The 22,804-nt window shown below is 42.1% G+C and overlaps 1 protein-coding gene across 1 annotated transcript in view; it reads left to right on the forward strand.

Annotated features, from left to right (window-relative positions):
- Nucleotides 1-1,159: 1,159 nt before the first annotated feature.
- The window catches only part of GNPTAB (N-acetylglucosamine-1-phosphate transferase subunits alpha and beta), a 91,715-nt gene continuing 70,070 nt past the window's right edge, over nt 1,160-22,804 (forward strand). Inside the window, exon 1 of the mRNA XM_077772153.1 lies at nt 1,160-1,198. The gene's annotated coding sequence lies outside the window, so the exon portion shown is untranslated. The remainder of the gene's footprint in view (nt 1,199-22,804) is intronic.

A 22,804-nucleotide genomic window follows, 5' to 3' on the forward strand; every position in this document is an offset into this window, starting at 1 on the left:
AACAGAGTTCTATTGAATGCTGGATGGTTTTATATCTGTTACCACTCTTTAAAAACCTCAGAACTGTGTGTCCCACACATAATTTTCGTATGTACAGCGTGTAATCAACATTTTTGTATGTATAGCATGTAATCAACTTTTCCTAAAGAAGGATTAAAAGAATTGACTAAAAAGTGTAAATGCCTTATCTTAATTAGAGTGAGGGTAATCCCTTTTGCAAGTCTGTTAGTTCCATCTACCATACATTTAAGTGCATATCTTGAGTATTTTCTTAAGCTAGTTCTGAAGATAATTCTAAAAATGCTATAAATGATGGCAACATTGGCTGAGTGCACTATTTTCCAGGGTGATTAGATCAAGACGAAAGTCATATTAATCAGAGTATATTGGGAGAAAATAAAAATCTCTCTCAAATAAGAGGTGTCGAGGGGAGGCTCTCTTGGAAATCGCCTGGTGCCAAAGCATAATTAATTGACCATCACTGCCTTCGTTCCCCTCCTATAACCTTGCACCATTTTCTATCTTGACTTTTTTTATTTCTGAGAGAGAGAGGGAGGGAGACACAGAATCTGAAGCAGGCTCCAGGCTCTGAGCTGGCTGTCAGCACACAGCCCGACGCGGGGCTTGAACCCACGAACCGTTAGATAATGACCTGAGCCCAAGTCGGACTCTGGACCGACTGAGCCACCCAGGCGCCCCTTGACTATTGTATTTAGTAGTTTGCATGTTTCTCTCTCCAGTCAGACTCTCCGGCAAAAGCGGCCAGGTATATTTCATTTTTTTGAATATCCGACGCCAGGCACTTGCAAGGCTCGGGACACTCACTACACATTCAATGAATACATGAATGAATTGAATTTGGGTTTGGGCACATTTAGCCTAAAGGTCTCCTCTTTCAAACAATATGGTTAAGGAGACAGAGAGGATAGGAGCTCCATACAGCATCTCCTCATAGCGCTGTAAAAATTATTTACCATAGTTTCCCAATTACTGTAAAAGCAGAAAGGGGTTTGTGTACACAAGTACTCGTAACGCCGTCCGTGGCACACCGATCTCGCAGGGGCTGCTCTTCTCTCGGTTGTGTGCCCAGCTCAGCCTGCTGGGAGCCCGCTGCGCACGCGCGGACGGGAAGGGCCCCCTCCTGCTCTCCGCNGTGGGCGTCGTTGTCACCATCGTCTCCGCCTTCCAATTCGGAGAGGTGAGTAGCGGCGCGGGAGCCCCGGCCCGGGCGCTTTGGTCCGACACGACCCCGCGGCGCCCCGAGCCCAGGCGCGCTTGCTTCTTGCCTCGCCATCCTCCCTGCAGCCCCGGGACCCGTCCCATAGCCTGCCTTCTCTCCCGGAGGCATCTAGAACTCAGCTCCCCGGGCTCCGGCTTCAGCGTCCGTGCCCCAGCTCTCGTCGTCCTGACAGTTTGGGGGCTAGGCGTTCCTTCTACCGATTCCTGTGCCCTCCAGGTGCTTGCTTCGGGGTCCCCAAGTCATTTGATTTCCCCCCCTCGGGCCTTGTGTTCCCCCGAAGCCCCCTCCCGGGACCCAGACTCGGTGTCTTTTCCTATTCCTAAATTCTCCAAATTTCTCATCCCCTGTTTCTTCTACAGTTTTTCTCCCCCGCTGTCACCCTTCTGATCTTTTCGGTTTTGACAAAGGCACTTTGTCTTCTTAACCTCGTTTCTTTCCGGGTTTCAGAACTTTCTCCGAGGGGTGTTGTGTTTCTTTGCACGTGAACTTACAGTGAGGACAGGGTAGTGGCCCCCAATTTAAAGACTTACTTGTGAAAGGAAATTTTTTTTTTGCACTTCTGCTCTGTTGTTGGGGGCACCACCAGTTAGCCTGTAAGAGGCCCTGTGCACACACAGATGTGAGACATCTCTTGGCAGATTCAGACATTTCCCCAGATCAGCTGAGGCAAGGGTCCCTTCACCTGACCAGGAAGCCCTGTCTGGGACTCCAGCACCCAATTTCTTGGGAGCCGCACAAGCCCTTGGGTCATGGGATATGCTAATAATTTAGACTCTGAATCAGAATCACACAATTCCCCCCGCCCCCCACTTTCTTGATCTGCTCTTAGTTAATGCGCAGAACTACTAATAAAGTAGTTCAGTTAGACTGTAAATTCTTTAGAGGGTCCACACAACAGGTTTGGGAGGTAGAAACACCCAGTTCAATAGATTTTGTGCCTCTCTGGATAGTAGATGAAATATTTTCTTGAATGAAACAACCCTTTGGTTTAGGTTGGATAGTTATATTACTGACAGTCTAATATGGTATTCTTTTTTTTTTTTAATGTTTTTGTTTCTTTTTTTTTTTTATTTCTAGGAGAGAGAGAGAGAGACAGTGTGAGCGGGGGTGGGGGGGGGTGTCAGAGAGAGAGGGAGTCACAGACTGAAACAGGCTCCAGGCTCTGAGCTGGCTGTCAGCACAGAGCCCGACTCCGGGCTCGAACCCATGAACCGCGAGATCATGACCTAAGCGAAAGTGGGACGCTTAACCGACTAAGCCACCCAGGAGCCCCTAATATGGTATTCTTTATTATGAACAAGTGTACAGAGACTGAGTAGGTCAGAACTGGAAGAGTACATGCATGTGATTTTAGGGAACATGTTTACAAATAAGTATATCAAGTCAGAGAAAAGTTGTATTTTCAAATTGTTAGAAATCTCTTTCCTTGTTTTAATATTTATTCCCTGCCCCCTCCTTTTATTGGTAGGAGGTTGCAGAATATTTTAAAATTAAGAGAATAGATTTTAGAAATGCCACAGTAGATACTTGTTTAAGGTCTGTACCCATGCTGGATTGTAAACTTCGTAAGAGAAGGTTCTGTTTGTTGAAATACTGTAATCCTGACGGACGGTGCCTGTGCCGGGTACTGCCAGAATATGCAGTCTAAATATTTGTGTAATGAGTGAATGAATTAATTATGTGGCATGATTTCAAGTGTACACTTTTAGTACTTCTTGTTCTAGAGAACTTTCCATAGTAAGTTAAAGTAAGTTAATTTAAAATAAGTCTTAACGAGTAAGGGTGAGAAAGTGCCCCAGACTTGTAAGTGTGGGATATATACCTAATATTATTACCACTTGGTGTTTTATCTTTGTTTCATGTGTTGCAACTTAATACAGTGAATATATCTATGCCTAGTTAAGTGTCTTGATAGATTTCTTTTGGCCCTGAGTAATTTTAAGTTAGCTGTTTACTAACACCCCTGCATTGTGAAGGTGACTTAAAGGTATCAGTTGTTAAAATTTTTCATATTATATATTCCACACGTGGTTTTTTATTTACCCAAAGAAAGACACTTGCCCGCTTTGAAATGGCCCCAAATCTTAAAGTTTGGAACAGACAAAAGAAATAATAGGTGAAGAATAGCATGAGAGGTGGAGACGGCTGGTTCAATGCCACTAATATATTGCCTGTAAATATAGTTTGTTTGTTTCTTTTAAAAATTTTGTTTTTAAGTAATCTCTACACCCATTGTGAGGCTCGAAGTCACAACCCTGAGATTAAGAGTTGTATGGTCTACCTTCTGAGCCTGCCAGATACTGCTGTAATACAATTTTTGCAGCACAGTGGAAAAGGAAGCCATGGGTCTGGGTAGGTTGGGGTTTGAATGCTAGTGCCTGTATTAACGATCATGATGATAGCTAGTAGATGGGGCTTACTGGATACTCGGTGCTCTCTTAATTGCTTTACATATGTTAACTCATTTAATCCTCATGACTTTACCCCTGAGAGATGGGTACTACTATGATGCCCATTTTATAGGTGATGAGACTGAAGCACTTGCACAGATTAATCTAGCTAGTTTGTAGCAGAGCTAGGCTTTAAACTGAGGCACTACATGGTTCTAGAGCTGTACTACTCTTCCTGGTCTCTCACACAGTCTGAGCTGTCCTTTTGTATGATCTTGGAAAAGATACTTAACCTATTTGAACCTCAGCTTCCTTATCTTTGAAATTGAGATAAGAATACCTTCCTTGCAAGGTTGATAGGATTAAATAAGACTTCTTATGTAAGGTACTGCTTGAGGTTCCTGGCAATTGCAGAGTTTCTTTAAATGATAGTAAGTATTGGGCCACCTGGTTGCCTCAGTTGGTTAAGCGTCCCGACTTAGGCTCAGGCCATGATCTCGTGGTTCCTGAGTTCCAGCCCCGCTTTGGGCTCTGTGCTGACAGCTCAGAGCTTGGACCCTGCCTTGGATTCTGTATCTCCCCCGCGTCCCCTCAAAAATAAGAAATATTTTAAAAAATGGTAGTATTGTTACTGTTATTATTCTCATCATCTATTTTATGCTGTTAGTCCTTATTTTGAAATAAACCCTTGAAATAGAATACTACCATTATACATTTAATGTTAGCAACTTGTTAATAACTTCGATAATTGCAGTGGATAAAAGAACTAAGATGGTCCTTGTTGATTGTGAGTTCATTCATAGCTTTCGCCCACCTCTTGGTAGAAGTGGTGTTGGCTGCTACCTTTTGGCAAGCCATTTGTGCACTCATCCAAATTTTGAGGAAGAAAAATGTAATTGAAGGAGGGAAGTATTAACACCTAATAGTATTAAAAAATTTTTTCCCTTTAAGTTGAACCAGGTGCTTTCTAGAGAACTCTTGGGAACTCTGATCCAAGTGCGTAGGGAGAGCCCTCAGGATGGGGACTAATAGCCACGGCAGTACACTGCCATGGGGTGAGGGTAGCAGATTGGAGCTTGTCTAGTGTAAACCAGCTGATTGGACAAATCATGTGACCTCTGGGAGCCTCAGTTTCCTCACCTATTAATGAGGATACTAGATTACTATGCTCTGAAGATCATTGTTAGCTCAGAAACTTCTGATTTTAAGTATTTGTCCTCTGTTGGTTGCTACTGTGTAGACTTCAAAAACATGTGCTTTTATTATTTTTATTTTAATTTTATTATTTTTAATATAAAACTTATATATATATAATTATATATTTAATATAAAAATTTATTATTTCAGGGCCATCATCATTTAGTTGAACCATTTATATATAAATCCACAATCCCATATCTGAAAATTCTGCTGAATTGACCTTGTAATTAAGCATTAGTATCTTTTACAGTGAAACATAGGAGTATTCTCACTCAGGAAAATAGATTATAAATAGCTTCAGGTCAGTTTAGGCCAAGTTTGGCCACCAAATGAGTTCAGGTCAGGTTAGATTTTATTGCCAAGTAAGGTACAAAAAGGTCTTCAGTTTTTGAGAACTCTTTGGATTTCAGGATTGCAAATAGAGGTTTGTAAATCACTGTTGGATGTGTATGTTATATCTGCATGTGTGTGTGGTTTGTGTGTGTATGAAATGTACTACTTCCTTGTTTCCTTATGGAAACATGTAAATACCCCAAGATTAACTTTTCATGAGGAAGCAGATTCAGATAGAATCTACCCATAGTGGGTAGTAATTTTCCCCTGGCTTGGCTGTTCCCTTTGACTTGCCTGCCTTCTGCCATTTTGCATTAGTGAGATGTTATTGTTCAGCAAAGATGGTTCAAATTGGGTCCAGCCAAAGTCATGCTCAGCTGCCGTGACCAGTTTCTCATCCTGGCTCCATTTCAAGAAAGAAATTAGTTACCATGTTTGTATTTGATTAGTTCACTCATTAAACATATATTTTGATGGGGCGCCTGGGTGGCTTAGTCGGTTAAGCGTCCGACTTNAAAAAAATAAACATATATTTTGAGTTTGTTCTTTTGTTGCCAAAGGCAACAAATAGGTGGGGTCAAAGGGACCTGGCCTGAGAACTGGGAGTCAGCCTCTGGCCTGATTCTAGCTCCACCGTAAACTGTGACCTCAGTGGTTCCACTCCTTTGTTATTACTCCTGGGTGCCTCCTGGGTTGGGGGCAGCCACTCTTGCCTGTTACCTTGTGCAGATTTGTTTTGGGGGTGGGGAAAGCTTTCATTGTTAAAAATAATGTTTTAAAACATCAAGATTTCTAAGACCCCCATTTTATCTTTAATGTTGTGTGAATATACATTTATAGAGAGCTTCCCATGAGAAAGCAGGAACCATAATGTGACGTCGTTTGCACTACAGAGAAAATGCCTTGGCTGCATAGAGCCTCTTTAGAGCCTTTTTAAATCATCTCTTTCTTTTGTGGGGTTTCGGAAAGATACACAGTCCTGCTGTCAAAGCAGGGACCTTTTCCTAGTCCCTCATATTCTTTGTACCTAGGAAGTGCTTGGTACCCAGTTGGTGCCGACTAAATACTTGATGCTAGATGGATGAATGAATTTATTGAGCTTAACAAACGCCCCTTGAAACTCATTTATTTCCAACAAAGAGTTCTACCCTCACATAGACCATGTCTAGCTACCTGTGATTTCTCAGACACAATTGGCCTGATTGTACTTTGTATAGTGAAAGGTACTAGAAGAGAGACAGAGAATTAAAGCTCATCTTTGACCATCTTTGTCTAGTTGAGGTGAGGCTATGCTATATGTAAGAGTAACAATACAAGGAAGTTAGTAATTGAATGCCTGAGTAGGTACACAGGACTTGCTTAGAAAATCAGATGAGAGAAAGAAAATTATGGGTTGAAACATCCTAGAGGAAGGTGAGAGTTTTACAAGGAAGCAGAACTTTTTCCTTTTGAACTTTAGTGGTTTAATATTGCTGCTGGTGTTTGTTAGCAGCACTTTGTTGCAGGTGACAGAATCCGACTCAGACCTGCCTTAAGAAAAAAGGTGAGGGTGCCCGGGTGGCTCAGGCCGTTAAGCATCCGACTTTGACTCAGGTCATGATGTCACAGCTTGTGAGTTCGAGCCCTGCATTGAGCTCTGTGCTGACAGCTCAGAGCCGGGAGCCTGCTTCGGATTCTGTGTCCCTCTCTTACTCTGCCCTTCCCTCACTTATGTGTGCATGCTCTCTCTCCCTCTCAAGAATAGACATTAAAAAAAGAAAAAAGTAGTTTCGGGGGTGGGGGGCCCTTGCTGGCTCAGTCGGTTAAGCATCTGGTTCTTGGTTTCAGCTCACATCACCATCTCACAGTTTGTGCCCCATGTCGGGCTTTGTGCTGACAGTGTGCAGGCTTCTTGGGATTCTCTGTCTCCCTCTCTCTGTGCCCAGCCCCCCTCACAGAGAGGGTGGATTGGATAGAGGTGCTCAAATGCTGTCATCAGGAATCTCTTTTTTGTCCCCTGTTCTCCAGCTCTGTTGGTTTAGTTCTCAGGCAAGTGCTGCCCATGTAGGAGGAGGTTGCTGCCCCCAACTCTAGCTTCTAGTCTGCCAGTTTAGTAACCCTAGCAAGAAGACGGTTTCATTCTCATTAGTGCCAGCCAGACCCAGGGTGGCCTGCCCAGCCACAGAATGAGTGCCCTTGCTGTGCCCTTGTTAACCACCTGAATCACCCCCAGAGCGAGTGAGGGTTGTGGGTGGCACTGTCAGTCTTAAATGAACCACATGAACTGAGGGGCTTTCCCAGAGGGAAGTCATGAGGCTGTTATCAAGAGAAGGGCCAGAGCAGCAGATGGCCAGGACACTGCCTCAAGCCAAAACCCATTTCCTTTCCTGGGCCTTAATGTTGACCTTGTGACTATGATAGCTCTTAGCCATTTACCTTCTTCTAAAAGATGTAAAAATTGTTTACGTTTTTTTTTAAAGGTTTCATTTTTTTTTTAAAAAGTCATCTCTAACTCAACGTGGGGCTCGAACTCACAGCTAGGAGATTGAGAGTCACAGCTCTTCTGACCAAGCCAGCCAGGCGCCCCAATTATTTTGATATCTTGTTAATTACTCTGTGAAACTTGTATTTGTAGTTGAGTGTATTAATAGGCAGCTCAGTGTCCTCATAAATCTTTCAGTAACCATTCGCAAAGTATCTTTAATATGGTCATTTAATAGTTACATTTTTAGCATTGAGGTCTGAATATTATTAATGTTGGTAATGAAATTTAGCATTTTGTGGGGATAAAAAACCTAACCCTTTTTGCAGCCTCAGGTGCTCCATGCGTTTGGAAATGCTCATTCACCCTTTTTTCACAGAGACCAGCCTCCCTGTTCTTGCCCACCCGGTGTTCCTTCCCAGTCTTAAATGTTGAGATTCCCCAGTCTTCGCTCCTTGGCCATCCCCCTTACTGGGGATGTCATGTTTCAGACCCCCATCCCCAGTGGCTTTGATTCCACACTTCTTCCTACCTGCCTCCAGTTACACCTTGCCACTCTGCCTCCCCTTGACAGGCAGTGCTCATTCATCATGGCACTTTTTCTTCACTGCACTCAGGGCTTCAGAATAATTCTTTAACAGTGTGGGATTTCTCTAGCTTCTGAGAGCTCTCCCAGGGAGTGGAGGAAAAACTTGACCCAAGACCTCAGCAAACCTTTCCTAGAGTCAGCCCCAGCCGGGTCCTACAGCCATTACTAAATACACTCCTTGAGAGGAGAGGAGAGGAGGTTGCTTTTTGACCAGGCTGATCCACTCCTGAGCATCTGTGTCATGTGGGCGTGGAGTTCCACTAGGAAGGGATAGGTAAGTGGTGCCAGGTAGGTCATGGCTGTTAAGTGTCGTGTTCACTAAGCACAACTAACTGGTGGGGTGTGTAGCATTGTCATGTTGAATGAGCACAACTGATGTGTGGCAAGTGTCTTTATTTTCATCTCCCACCGGCCCTTTATATTAATTTGTAGGGTTGGTTCTGCCTCTGCTTCTGGGCAAAAACTCAGGTGGGCCTAAGCTTTCTCTTGTCACTCCTAGGTAATCAAAAGTCTTGTGGTCACTTCAGATTATAAAATATAATGTCATTTCAGCAACTTTGAGCCTGTTGAATTCAAAGCCTCTTACCTCCCCAGCTCCGGCAGCTCTGTCTCTCTTTGACAGACAGCTCTAGGCAGAAAGCCTGCAATTGAAGAAGGAAGGTTAGGCACAGTGGGCTGCTTTTCTCTTTCCTCATCTGGTGCTTCTCTTTCTCCATAGCCTGTTTCTGGCCTCTCCCAAGGGCCAGCACCCTAGGAGGTTGGAGCACCTGGAAGAAGGAAAGGAAGGGAGGCCAGGAAAGTCCTTCCAAAACAGGTGCCAGAGCTCTGGAATTCCCAGGTGTCAAAGCTTGCCTCGTTCTTGAGGGCATTCAAAGCACTCCTTCAGAGACTGCACCCCAAGAGCCATGACTGGCTTTAACTCTGATGAGTAAATACCCCTTCACTTAGGCTGGTTGCTTATGCTTTCCTTGATTCCTAGGAGTCTGATGCCATCGTGAGCCTCTCATCTCAGTCTCTGTGCTTTTCTTTTGGGGTGCCCTGGGCCTGATCTAAGTTGACCCGCTGCAGGTATTCTCTTGTGTGCGGCACACATCTGCTGCCTGGAGACCCACATGCATTGCTTTGTAGGGGAGGAATTTATCTTTCTCCTCTGCTCTTCTAAAGCTCTTGGCTAGGGCCCCTGTAACCAAAGACAGGTTGAGAAGAGAAAAGCATACAGATTTGTTTAATACAAGTATTACATGTTGTGGGAGCTTTCATAAGGAAATAAAGACCCAAAGAAGCAGTTAAAGCTGAGTATTTTTATTGCAGGTTTGATGAAGAGCCGAGGGTCTGGGAAAACATGATAGGACAGAAATGAGTAGGAGCTTAGTGTAGAAGGCTGGGGAAACATGAGGCCTGTTCGTTCGTTCAGATTCCTTTTGGCATCAGTTGCTCTTTGAAGAGAAGGATGCTCCTTTCCTCCAGGTATAGGTGTAGGGAGGGTGCCTCTCATGGAGGGTCTGATGACCTGCTTCAGAGGAAGGTCAGAGAATCCCTCCTGCTCCTGCTGGTTCTCAAATCCCTTCAGCTTGAAATACTCAATAAGCCAAGGTGCCATATTCTGGGGTAGCGTATCCTGAACCCTGTCAACCTGTGGTGAGGGAGGGTGGGCTGGTTCCAGCACGGCAGCGACCTCTCCCTTGCCCTCAGAGCAGGTAGCAGGCCAGCCCTTCTGTTTCTCAGGCATGAGGTGGATGTGGCATCCCCTCAGTCGCACGGATCTGTAATGGGCTGTCTTGGGGGTCCCACCAAGCCCTTTTTCTGGCTTGAGGTGAATGGAAAGATTTCCACCTGTCCCCTTTAGATGAGGTAGCGTGGATTTGCAGAATGCTGGCAGCTCCCTAACCTGGACCCTTCTACCATGATTTGGATTAGTTTTCAACCATCTCCTCCAGAAACTACCTCTTGTTTCAACTCTTCACTTTGGAACGAGGTGTCTGATCTTTTGGTGCCTCAGAGGAAACTTACATTTTCTCAGTGCAGTTAATTGAGTTCACCCTGGAGATGAGACCTATTTGCCTTTTCTGTACGCAGCATCCTGAGCACAAAGACATCGCCTTTCTTGTCTTGCAATTCCTGCGCCCCAGCAAAACACCAGAATCATTGATTCATTCAGTCAGTAAATTTTTTGTTTGAGCACAGTGCCAGGCCCCTGGGCATAGAGCAGTGAAGAGAGCTGACATTCCTGCAGAGGACCAGTTTTTATTCTGGTTGTACAGTCAGACATTAAATGCTTCCTAATGACAGTTGTGAGAAAGGCTACAGGCAGGAGAGGGTGTTGTGTGAGAGACCAGCAGTATCTAGTCTGGTTCCTGAGTCAGGAGAGGCTTTCTTGATGCACTTTGAGCTCAACTTTGAAGCGTCAGAATTGCTGAGGCAGAGGACAGAGTCTGTTCTAGGCCATGGGTTCTCAACCAGGGGCAGTTTTATCCCCAGAGGCATTTGGCAATGTGTGGAGACATTTTAGGTTGTCACAGATGGGGTGTGGGGTGGGGTGGATGCTATTGGCATTTAGCGGGTGGAGGCCAGAGATTCTGTTAAACATCCTACAGTGCACAGGACAACCCCACTGTAAGATTATCCAATCCCAAATATCAGTAGTGCTCAAGCCCTGGGAACAATGTGAAGAAGTTGAAGTTGGGGTACGTTTGGGAAGGTGGAGGGTACAGAGCAAGAGAAAGGGTCTGGGGGACACTGGTGCAGTTGGTGGTACCTGGTTCCCAGCACTTGGGAAGATTAGGTGTTCAGGATTTGGGTGTTTATCCTGAGAACAGTCAAATGCCATTCAAGGTTATTATGTACTGGCAGGTAGTGGGTGGAGGCCAGGGATGCTTCTGAACTTCCTGCAGTGCACAGGATAGCCCCCAAACAACGTGTTTTCACATCTCAAATGTCAACACTGCCGAAGTGGAAAAACCTGGATTAGAGGGAGAGCAAGAATGGCTGCAGAGCACTTAGGAGCCTTGGACTAGGCTGGTAGAAGGATATGTTAAGAAAAGTGGGCAGATTTGAGAGATTTAGGAGGCAAAATTGTCCGGTCTTTATATTCCATTATGTGCCAGACACTCCGCTGACATATTGGAATTCAAAAGTGAGCAAGGTAAGATGAGTTCATCGCTCCCAGATGCTGTCTATAGAGGCTAAGAGAATGAATAGGTGCTTTGTTGAATGAATACTTATAAAATATTTTTACTCATTGATTGTGATTGAGCCTTAGGAAAGATGGTTTAAATGAGAGGTCTAATGTATGTCAGTCACCTTGCGTAGGGCCTAGGGCAGGTGTTCAGTAAATGCTAAGTAAATGCCACATGTCCCATGCCAGGATTGTTCTTCCCTTGGCCACAAGGCTCAGTGAAGAGAGCAGTGGAAGACCTACCTTCTGGTCTGGTGTCCAAGGTCACATTGAAGAGTGTGTTAATCTTTCCTTAGAGACAGAGCAGGAAGGTTCACAGTTTCTTTATTATGGTTCATATGAAAGCAGAGGGAACAAGTGCATTAATTTAATACAGCTGTGCTTTAGGATCCTGTATGTTACTCGGTTCCTCCTAAAATGTAACAAACAAATGTAGCTGTGATAAGTTATGTGTATCGTTTAATATCTCTTACTGTCCTTAGATTGATTGTTCCAGTCTTGTGATCCACATTCAGTATCTTTAGCAGGTGATTAGTCAGCCTGTGTGTGATTCATACTTCACACTAAATTAAGCAGGGAGAAAAAGTGATCTTTGAAAAATGTTAGAGACTAAGTCACACTTGTGCAGGGATATTGCCACTTTACAATTGCTTCCTAAAATTGTTTCTTCTTTTAGGTTTTAGTTTATTTTTCCCACTGGATATACCTCCCACCCCCTTCATTACTTCATTCCATTAACTTTATTTCTGTCTCTGATTAATTCCAAATTGGATAAAACCAGAAGCTGATTATTTGACAAAGATTTATGAAAGTGTTTGCTCTGGGCCAGGTACTCTTCTGCTTACTAGAGACACAAAGATGGTTCAGTTTCTTTGTGCTCTTGAGGAACTTGCTCTAAACAAGGAGATGGGCAAATAGACAAAATGCGTTGTGACAAATTAAGTTGAAGAAATAGGATTGGGTGTTTCTCAGACATAAGAGTGACATCTGAAATTGGTGTTGAAGGAGATCGCTGAGGGAAGAAAGGGGAACTCCCCTCAACCCCCATTTTCAAAAGCAAAGGATGCCCTCAGTGTAAAGGCATGGGTTTGAGGGGCGTTATCATCTTGCAGGAACAAAAGTAGTTCTGAAGGGCTGCAGCACACTGGGGGTTGAAGCTGGAGAGGCAGGTAGTATCCAGTTTAGGACTTGCCTGTTGAGTAATGTGAAAGAATTTGGAATCATCCTGCAGAAAATAGGGACCATTCAGATGATTATTATTTGGCCATTTATAGAAAAAATTTGGTGATCCACTGGCTTAAAAGCACATTTCCTTGTTGTACAGGACAAATGGGAGCTGTCTCCTCTGGGTTGGACTTGGTTGGCTCTGCTCCACTCTTTCCTTCTCCTGGGGCCAGGGGGCCAGCCTAGGTGTGTTCTTAAGACAGTGGTAAGGGCACAGAAAATCAGATGGACACTTGCAGACCTTTCTGAGGTTTAGACTTAGATCTGGTGTATTCACTGTCTTTTTATTCCTTAAACTATAAATTTGATTCTGCCTTAGAACCTTTGCAGTATTGTCCCATCAGCCTGGAGAGTACTGCCCCGAGACCATCACACAATGGGCTCCTTCCTGTCTTACAGGTGCCAGCTCAGTAGCACCTTCTCAGATGGGCCCGTCCTACCACCCAGCCTAAAGGAACCTCTTTCACCAGGTCATTCCTTATTATAGTCTCCTCCTCCTCCTCCTCCTTTTAATGGTACTTAGTCTGAAACTGTGTGTATGTGTATATTTGACATCTTATCTCTCTCTGCCAAAATGTAAGCTCTGGGAACAGGGTTTCTGTCTTACCCAGCCTTTCGGTCTTATTCACCACTGTATCCTCAGCTCCTAGAATAGAGCCTGGCACCAAGAAGTAGAGTGCAGAACTACTTTGTCCTAGTATCTAAATATAGAAAGGTCACCTGCAGTGATTAGTTTCTAAATTCAGCCTTAGTGGAAAGTATATGTTTAGTTGATATACATGTGTAATTATATTAGGGTTCTTCAGAGAAAAGGAATCAATAGGATGGATGTGTGTTTCTGTGTGTATGGAAATATAGATTTATTATATAGAATTGGCTCACACGATTGTGAAAGACCACAAGTCTCCAAGATCTGCATTTAGCAAGGCTAGAGACCCAGGAGAGCCAATGCTGTAGTTCTAATCTGAGTCCAAAGGCTTGAAAACCAGGAAAGCTGATAGTATAGTTTCAGTCATAAAATTGGCAGGCTTGAGACCGAAGAAGAGCTGATGCTTCAGTTTGAATCCGAAGGCAGGAAAAGAGTGACGTTTCAGGTCAAAACAGTCCTGTCAGAAGCAGTTCTCTGTTACTCAGCTTTTTAATTTTCTTTAGGCCTTCAACTGATGAGTGAGGCGCACCCACATTAGGAGGACAAAGGCCTTTTATTCAGCCTACTCATTCAAATGTTAATTTATCCAGAAACACCCTCAATGACCTGCCCAAAATAATGTTTGATCAAATATCTGGATATACCCTGGCTTAGTCAAATTGACACATAAAATTAAACATCACAATAACTGAATAGGTTTTCTTGAAAAAAATTTTTTTTAATGTTTATTTTTGAGAGTGAGAAAGAGCGTAAGAGGGTAAGGGCAGAGAGAGAGGGAGACACAGAATTTGAAGAGTCTCCAGGCTCTGAGCCATCAGTACAGAGCCCGATGTGGGGCTTGAACTCACAGAACCGTGAGATCATGACCTGAGTTGAAGCCAGACACCAAACTAACTGAGCCACCCAGGCGCCTTTAATAGGTTTTATTTTCTATAGCAGCATTAAGTTTACAGGAAAAATTGATTGAAAAGTGCGGAGATTTCCCATTTACCTCTTCTCCCCAGTATACTATCCCATTTTTTTTTAACACTTTGCATCACTGTGGTGCATTTTTATAATTGATTAACCAATAAAGATACATTTTTAAAATATAATTTATTGTCACATTGGTTTATCTAGTGCTCATCCTAACAAGTACCCTCTTCAATGCCCATCACCCAGTTTCACCTCTCCTCCCCCATCAACCTCAGTTTGTTCTCAGTATTTAAGAGTCTCTTATGGTTTGCCTCCCTCGCTCTTAAGTTTTTTCTCCTTCCCCTCCCCCATGGTCTTCTGTTAAGTTTTTCAAGATCCACATATGAGTGAAAACATATGGCGTCTTTCTCTGCCTGACTTATTTCACTTAGCATAATACCCTCCAGTTCCATCCATGTTGTTGCAAATGGACAGATTTCATTCTTTCTCATTGCCAAGTAATATTCCATTGTAAACCACATCTTCTTGATCCATTTGTCAGTTGATGGACACTTAGGCTTTTTCCATGATTTGGCTATTGTTGAAAGTACTGCTGTGAACATTGGGGTACGTGTGCCCCTATGCATCGGCACCCCTGTATCCCCTGGGTAAATTCCTAGCAGTGCTATTGCTGGGTCATAGGGGAGTTCTATTGTTAATTTTTTGAGGAGCCTCCACACTGTTTTCCAAAGCAGCTGCACCAGTTTGCATTCCCACCAACAGTATAAGAGGGTGCCAATTGCTCCACATCGTCGTCAGCATCTATAGTCTCCTGATTTGTTCATTTTAGCTACTCTGACTGGTGTGAGGTGGTATCTCAGTGTGGTTTTTATTTGTATTTCCCTGATGATGAGGGACGCTGATCGTTTCATGTCTGTTGGCCATCTGGATGTCTTCTTTTGAGAAGTGTCTATTCATGTCTTCTGCCCATGTTTTTACTGGATTATTTTTTTTCGGGTGTGGAGTTTGGTAAGTTCCTTACAGATTTTGGATATTAGCCCTTTACCCGATGTGTCATTTGTAATTATCTTTTCCCATTCAATCTGTTGCCTTTTAGTTTTGTTGCTTGTTTCCTTTGCAGTGCAGAAGCTTTTTATCTTGATGAGGTCCCAATAGTTCATTTTTGCTCTTGATTCCCTTGCCTTTGGAGATGTGTCGAGTAAGAAATTGCTGTGGTTGAGGTCAAGGAGGTTGTTTCCTGCTTTCTCCTCTAGGGTTTTGAAGGTTTCTGGTCTCACATTCAGGTTCTTCATCCATTTTGAGTTTATATTTGTGTATGGTCCAAGAAAGTTGTCTAATTTCATTCTCCTGCATGTTGCTGTCCAGTTCTTCCAGCACCATCTGTTAAAAGAGGCTGTCTTTTTTTCCACTGGACACTCTTTCCTGCTTTGTCAAAGATGACTTGGCTGTACATTTGTGGGTCCAGTTCTAGGTTCTCTATTCCACTGGTCTATGTGTCTGTTCTTGTGCCAATACCATACTGTCTTGATATGATTACCACTTTGTAGTAGAGGCTAAAGCCTGGGATTGTGATGCCTCCCATTTTGGTTTTCTTCTTCAATATTGCTTTGGCTATTCAGGGTCCTTTGTGGTCCCATACAAATTTTAGGATCGTTTGCTCTAGCTTTGAGAAGAATGTTGGTGCAATTTTGATTGGGATTGCACTGAATGTATAGATTGGTTTGGGTAGTATTGACATTTTAACAATATTTATTCTTCCAATCAATGAGCATGGAATGTTTTTCCATTTCTTTGTGTCTTCTTCAATTTCCTTCATAAGTTTTTTATAGTTTTCAGCATACAGATCTTTTACATCTTTGGTTAGGTTTATTCCTAGGTATTTTATGGCTCTTGGTGCAATTATGAATGGGATCAGGTTCTTGATTTCCTTTTCTGTTGCTTCATTATTGGTGTATAAAAATGCAACTGATTTCTGTACGTTGATTTTGTATCCTGTGACTTTGACTTTGCTGAATTCGTGGATCAGTTCTAGCAGTCTTTTGGTGGAGTCTGTCGGGTTTTCCATGCAGAGTATTATGTCTGCAAAAAGGGAAAGTTTGACTTCATCTTTGCCAATTTTGATGCCTTTTATTTCCTTTTGTTGTTGGATTGCTGACCTAGGACTTCCAGCACTATGTTAAACAACATAGTGTTTAAATAACAGTGGTGAGAGTAGACCTCCCTGTCATGTTCCTGATCTCAGGGAGAAAGCTCTCAGTTTTTCGTCATTGAGGGTTATATTAGCTGTGGACTTTTCATAAATGGCTTTTATGATGTTTAAGTACATTCCTTCTGTCCCGACTCTCTCGAAGGTTTTTATTAAGAAAGGATGCTGTATTTTGTCAAATGCTTTTTCTGCATCTATTTACAGGATCATATGGTTCTTTTCTTTTGTTTAAAAGAATTTTTTTAATGTTTATTTTTGAGCGTGTGCGAGAGAGAGAGAGTGTGAGTGAGAGAGAAAGAGAGAGCGGGGGAGGAGAAGAGAGCAAGGAGTACACAGAATTTGAAGCAGGCTCCAGGCTCCAAGCTGTCAGCACAGAGGCTGATGTGCGGCTTGCACCCACAAACCACGATTTTATGACCTGAGATGAAGTCAGATGCTTAACCAACTGAGCCACCCAGGTGCCCCTCTTTTCTTTACTTTTGTTAATGTGAATATCACATTGATTGATTTGGGAATGTTGAACCAGCCTTGCAACCCAGGAATGAATCCCACTTAATCATGGTGAATAATTCTTTTTATATGCTGTTAAATTCAGTTTGCTGGTACCTTGTTGAGAATTTTTGCATCCATATTCACCAGGGATATTGTCCTGTAGTTCTCCTTTTTTTGCTGGGTCTCTGTCTGGTTTGGGAATCAAAGTGATGCTGGCTTCTTCTGGAAGCTATCTGAGAAGAGTAGGTATTAACTCTGCTTTAAATGTCTGGTAGAATTCCCCAGGGAAGCCATCTGGTCCAGGACTCTTAGTTGGGAGATTTTTGAAAACTAATTCAATTTCTTCACTAGTTATGGGTCTGTTCATATTTTCTATTTCTTCTCATTTGAGTTTTGGTAGTGTGTGGGTGTTTAGGAGTTTGTCCATTTCTTCCAGGTTGTCCAGTTTGTTGGTATTTAATTTTTCATAGTATTCCCTGATAATTGCTTGTACACCTGAAGGATTGGTTGCAATAAATCCATTTTGAGTCATGATATTATTTATTTGGGTCCTTTCTCTTTTCATTTTTTTTTTTTAAATATTTTTATTTATTTCTAGGAGAGNATCTTAATTAGTTCTCTCCTTTTGCTGAGTTTCGGGTATATTTGTTGTTCTGCTTCTAGTTCCTTTAGATGTGCTGTTAGATTTTGTATTGGGGATTTTTCTTGTTTCTTGAGATAGGCTGGGTTACAATGTATTTTCCTCTTAGGACTGCCTTTGCTGCATCTCAAAGGGTTTGGATTGTTGTATTTTCATTTTCATTTGCTTCCATATATTTTAAAATTTCTTCTCTAATTGCCTGCTTGACCCATTCATTCTTTAGCAGGGTGTTCTTTAACCTTCATGCTTTTGGAGGTTTTCTGGACTTTTAACTGTAGTGGATTTCAAGTTTCATAGCATTGTGATCTGAAAGTGTGCATGATATGATCTCAATTCTTTTATATTTATTGAGGCTGCTTTGTGACCCAGTATATGATCTCTCTTGGAGAATGTACCATGTGCACTTAAGCAGAAAGTGAAGTCCTCTGGTTTGGGATGTAGAGTTCTAAATGTATCTATCAAGTCCATCTGGTCCAATGTGTCGTTCAGGGCCATTGTTTCTTTACTGATTCTCTGTCTAGATGATGTATCCATTGCTGTAAATGGAGTACTACAGTCCCCCTAAGATTGCTTATGTTTGTGATTAATTGTTTTATATATTTGGGTGCTTCTGAATTCAGTGCTTAGATATTTATAATTGTTAGCTCTTCCTGATGGATAGACCCTGTAATTATTATATTAAGCCCTTCTTTATCTCTTGTTTCAGCCTTTAATTTAACGTCTAGTTTGTCTAAGTATGCCTACTCCAGCTTTCTTTTGATTTCTAGTAGCATGATAGGTGGTTTTGCATCCCCTCACTTTCAATATGAAGGTGTCTAAAGGTGTCAATCTGAAGGCCTAAAATGAGTCTTTTGTAGGCAATAAATAGATGGGTCTTGTTTTTTTATCTATTCTGATACCCTATGTCTTTTGATTGGAGCATTTAGTCCATTTTTATTCAGTGTTATTATTGAAAAATATGGTTTAGAGTTAATGTGTTCTCTGTAGGTTTCATGCTTGTAGTGATGTCTCCGGTACTTGGTGTTCCTTGCAACACTTCCCTCATGGAGTCCCCCTTAGGATTTCTTGTAGGGTTGGTTTAGTGGTGATGGATTTCTTCAGTTTTTGTTTGTTTGGGAAAACCTTTATCTCTCCTTCTATTCTGAATGAACACCTTGCTGGATAAAGGATTCTTGGCTGTGTATTTTTCCTGTTGATCACATTGAAGATTTCCTGCCATTCCTTTCTGGTCTGCCAAGTTTCAGTACATAGGTCTGCTACTACCCTTATGTGTCTACCTTTGTATGTTAAGGCCCATTTATCCCTAGCTGCTTTCAGAATTTTCTCTTAATCCTTGTATTTTGCCAGTTTCATTATGACATGTGGTGCAGAAGATTGATTCAAGTTACGTCTGAGGGGAGTTCTCTCTGCCTCTTGGATTTCAATGTCTGTTTTCTTCCCCAGGTTGGAGGAGTTTTTAGCTATGATTTGTTCAAGTATCTCTTCAGCTCCTTTCTCTTTCTCCTTCTGGAATTCCTATAATACGGATATTGTTCTGTTTGATTGCATCACTTAATTCTCTCATTCTCCTTTTGTCATCCTGGATCATTTTCTCTCTCTTTTTCTCAGCTTCCTCTTTTTCTTAATGTTATCTTCTAATGCACCTATTCTCCCCTCTTCCTCTTCAGTCTGTGCTGTGGCTGCCTTCATTTTATTTTGCACCTCATTTATAGCATTTTTTAGTTCATCCTGACTATTTTTAAGATCCTTGATCTCTGCAGCAATGGAGTCTCTGCTGTCTTCTATGTCTTTTTCAAGCCCAGCAATTAATTTTATGACTAGTATTCTAATTTTATGACCAGTATTGTTCAGTTATGTTGCTTTGTCTGTTTTGATCAATTATTTAGTTGTCACTTCTCGAATTTCTTTTGAGGAAATTTCTTCCATTTTATCATTTTGGCTAGTTTTCTGTCCCTTGTAAGTTTTAAAAGCTTGTTATGTGCTCTGCACTTGCAAGTACTGCTGTATTAAAGGGGGCTCTTACACTGTCCAGGGCCTGGCCATTCAGGAGGTGTTTTTTGGAGAGTGTTACTTGCTCTCTGTTGTTGTGACTTTGGTTATTTTATTTCCCTATTCGTAGTGATGTTTTGGATCCTCCACCAGGTATGCTTTGTTTTGTTCCTTGAAGTAACCCTGGAAAGGAAAACAGACAAACAGGAAACAAAAACACACAAATGCACAAAGAAAACAAGCAAGCAAACAAACAAACAAACAAAAAAACAAAAAAAAGTCTAAAAGCAAAAACCAGACACACCAGCTACAAGTAAAGAACACGGTGGAGGTGGTGCTGATGCAAGAGCATATTACAAAGAGAGAAATGACAAGGGCGGGGAGAAAGAATAAATGAACGGGACCAGGCAGAAAGGCTAACAGGCTTAATCCAAGAGAGAGAAAGGAGAATAAGGAAGGAGGGGAGGAAAAAGAAACAAAGATAAAGTTACCCAGAGGAACTATATGACCAGATTATTCCAGAGGGAGAGAAAGTAAAGTAGGTATAAAACATGCATCCAGAGAATGGATTAAATATTGGTTTAAGCAAACCTATAACCACAGTAACCAGCCAACGGGAGGGAAGAGGTAAGAAGGTGAACAGGAAGAATATATCCAAATAACAAGAATTGACCTAGAGTTAATCCAGGTTTGAAATTCCCGCTCCATACGGGTTAATGATGCCACTGTGTTAATCTGTGGCCCCGCGGCTGTGCTGCAGCACTTCAGGGGAGGGGACCGGTTTCTCCTGCTGCAGCCTGTGCACCTGGCCTACCACGGAACCTGGAGGTGACTCCCCTCCTCCCCAGGTGTGTGAACAAGGCAGCCGGCCCCAGTCAGACGAAAGCCCTGCAGTTAGAGATGGGATGATGGGATCCCTCTCCATCCTGGTCTGAGGTTTTTCTCTTGTCCTGATACAGCCCTCGGCTTCCCCAGCCGCTCTTTCTCTTCCCTTTGTCTCTCTGCAGAAGGGGAGCCCTCCCCTCCTTGCCTCCATGGCCCATTTTATCTCCCCCCAGTTCTCAATCCTCAATCACCCACCTATGGGGCTGTCTGGCTTTCCCATTTTCTCTCTGGCAGACTTCCTTTCTTTTCCTCCCAGACTCTTGGTGTTCAGAGTCTTTTGGCTTCAGCCCTTCTTTGAGAGATGCAGGGGGTACAGATCACCCTACTTCTCAACCACGTTGGACCTCCCCTTAAAGATACACTTTAAAAAATTTATTTATTTTGAGAGAGAGAGAGAGAGAGAGAGAGGATCCTAAGTAGTCTCTGTGATGTCAGCACAGAGTCCAATGTGTGGCTTAGTCCCACAAACCATAAGATGAGGACCTGAACGAAAAGATTTGGATGCTTAACTGACTGAGTCACCCAGGTGCCCTGATACATTTTTATTAACTAAAAATAGATGGAACATTAGGGTTACATTATATTAGGATTCATTCTCTGTGTTTTACTGTCATATCATGTATCTGCCATTACACTATCACACAGAATAGTTTCATTGCCCTGATAATGTCCTTACCCTGCACTATGCCTAGTCCTTGCTTGCTTCCCCACTGGCAATCAGTGATTTAAAAAATTAAAAAAAAATTTTTTTAATGTTTATTTTTGAGAGAGAGACACACACACACACACGGACAGACTGTGAGTGGGGGAAGGGCCGAGAGAGAGAGAGATACAGAATCCAAAGCAGGCTCTAGGCTCTGCACTGTCAACACAGAGCCTGATGTGGGGTTCAAACCCATGAACTGTGAGATCATGACCTGAGCTGAAGTCAGATGCTTAACCAACTGAGCTACTCAGGTACCCTTAAAAATGTTTTGAAACTGTATTTATAGTTATGCCTTTCCCAAAATGTCATTTTGTTCATAGCTGTTATTAGGAAAGCAGTAGATTTTTGTATATTAATTTTGTGTGCTGCAACATTGTATTTTGCAACTAACTGTTTATTAGGTTCAGATTTTTTTGGTCAATTCTGTGGGATTTTCTGCATAGACCATGTCATCTGTCAACAAAGACATTTTACTTCTTCCTTCTCAAACTGTATACGTTTCATTTCCTTTTCTTGTGTTATTGCATTAATTAGGATTCAACATATTGTTGAAAAGTTGGGGCGCCTGGGTGGCTTCGTCGGTTAAGCGGCCGACTTTCGCTTAGGTCATGGTCTCGCGGTTTGTGGGTTCGAGCCCTGCGTCGGGCTCTGTGCTGACTGCCAGCTCAGAGCCTGGAGCCTATTTCAGAGTCTGTGTCTCCCCCTCTCTCTCTGACCCTCCCCTGTTCACGTTCTCTCTCTCTCCTAGAAATAAATTAAAAAAAAAAAAAGAAAAAGAAAAAGAAAAGCAGTGGTGAGGGATGATATCCTTGCCTTGTTCCTGATCTTAGTGGGGAAGCTTTGAGTTTCTCACCATCAAGTTTAATGTTAACTGTAGGTCTTTTGTAAATATTATTTTTAAGTTGAAGAAGTTTCCTTCTATTCCTAGTTGACAATTTTTTAAAATCAAGAATAGAGGTTGGGTTTTGTCAAATGCTTTTTTCTGCACATATTATCATTCTGTGATTTTTCTTTTGCCTATTGATGTGATGGGTTACATTAACTGATTTTGGAATGTTGAACCAGGATTCAAAAATTCATATCTAGAATATATACCACTTGGTTGTGGTATATAATTCTTTTTGTACATTGTTGGGTTTGATTTGATAGCATTATAGTGAGGATTTTTATATCTATGTTCATGAGATATATTGTTTGTAATATTTTTCTTTATAGAATGAGTTAGGAAGTATTTCCTCTCCTGTTCTCTGGAAGAGATTGTAGAGAATTGGTATCATTTCTTCCATAAATGTTTGGTAGAAATCACCAGTGAACCTATTTGGGCCTGGTGCTTTGTTTTGGGAACTTATAAATTATTGAGTCATATTCTTTTTTAATTATATGCCTATTCAAGTTATGTGTTTCATGTTTGAGCTTCGGTAGATTGTGTCTTTCAAGGAACTGGTCCATTTCAGTTAAGTTTTCAGACCTGTAGTCTTAGAGTTGTTCATAATGTTCCTTCAATTACTCTTTTGGGAGGAGTATTGTAGTGACTACTCTTCTTTTGAATTAGTGTCGTAAAACACAAACAACATAAAATTTACCATCTTAGCAGTTTTTAAGTGTACAACTCAGCGGCATTAATTACATTTTCATTGTATTGCAACCATTACCACTATCTATTTCCAAAACTTTTTCATCACCCTTAATAATTAACTCTGTTAACTATTA

This window comes from Crocuta crocuta, unplaced genomic scaffold (assembly GCF_008692635.1).
Source record: "Crocuta crocuta isolate KB4526 unplaced genomic scaffold, BGI_CrCroc_1.0 scaffold216, whole genome shotgun sequence".
Classification (NCBI taxonomy): Eukaryota; Metazoa; Chordata; class Mammalia; order Carnivora; family Hyaenidae; genus Crocuta; species Crocuta crocuta.